Source organism: Lycium ferocissimum, chromosome 8, assembly GCF_029784015.1.
Source record: "Lycium ferocissimum isolate CSIRO_LF1 chromosome 8, AGI_CSIRO_Lferr_CH_V1, whole genome shotgun sequence".
In the NCBI taxonomy this organism is placed as follows: Eukaryota; Viridiplantae; Streptophyta; class Magnoliopsida; order Solanales; family Solanaceae; genus Lycium; species Lycium ferocissimum.
This window is the reverse complement of record NC_081349.1, coordinates 38,914,558-38,915,834: the sequence shown is the minus strand read 5'-3', so window position 1 is coordinate 38,915,834 and position 1,277 is coordinate 38,914,558.

Here is a 1,277-nt window from a genome sequence, read left to right as displayed (position 1 = left end):
AGTAGAAGCCATTACAGAAGACGTTCCAGCGGAGTTAGTAGACTCCATTTGTTCTGGAGTCCTGTCGAGTCAGAGTATGTGTGCTGTGCAGTTTGTTCGAAGTTAGAGACTTTGCAGACAGAGTCGTGGGTCTAGAGTGTCAGTTTTGAAAACGGCCCCACTAGCCGATATGTTTTTATTATACATTATGTTATAGAGTCCTTACGCTTACAGACTGTGTTTAATTTGAGAAACGACAAAAAGATTTTGAAAATTTTACTATGTATTTTACTTTCATTTGATTTAAGAATCCAAAGAGAATATGTGAGTAATAAGAGTCTGCGGGTTCGCTCGGCTCCGAATATGGGGTCGGGTGCCCATCACACCCTAGTAAGATCGGGGTGTGACAAAATCCATCAAGGCTTTGATTTTTATGGGACACTTTGTGCACTCCTAAAACAATAGGGGTTCTTAACTTCTCTGATTTGGAAACCTTGGATAAAGCTGCTATATGTAAGCAGTTCTGGAACCTCTGCCTTAAGAAAGATAGGCTATGGATCCACTGGGTTCATGCATACTACGGAGGGCTAGTTCATATTTGGGAAGCAAAGTGTGATCAAGCTTCCTGGCTAGTTTAGAAGATTATCAAAGCAAGTAAATACGTCACTCAGGTAGGCATCACCATTGAGGATTTTCTGAGCATGGAGCAATTCAATATAAACAGTTGTATCAGAAACTGAGGGGAGACTGCTAAAGTAAAGTGGAGAAGACTGGTGTGTAACAATGCAGGTGCACCTAAGTGGATAGTTATGCTAAAGCTGGCTTCTCACAATAGACTATATACCAAGGATAGATTGATCCATTGGGGTATCAATGTGAATCCAATTTGCCTTTTATGTAGCCTGGTAAATGAGAGTATCAATCATTTGGTCTTTCAATGTGAGGTTATTGAAGAAATATGGACTAGACTACTACAATGGCAAGCCATAGCAAGGCCAGCAATGAATTGGGAAGCTGAAGTACAGTGGGCTGTGACTTATTATAATGGGAGAAGTGCAAAGGCTGAGGTATATAGGATAGTTTTGGGATGCTGTATTTATGGGATTTGGTAGGAGAGGAATTTTAGAGTGTTTCAAAGCAAACAAAGGACCACTGATGTGGTGGTGACACTGGTAGCGCATGAAATCATGTTTAGAGGGGCTATACAGCCTAAGCTAGCAGGGATATTGAAAAGCATGAATTTCTATCCTTAGGGTCTATCTAGTATGTTGTTGCTGTTACTGAAGGATGGGACATTG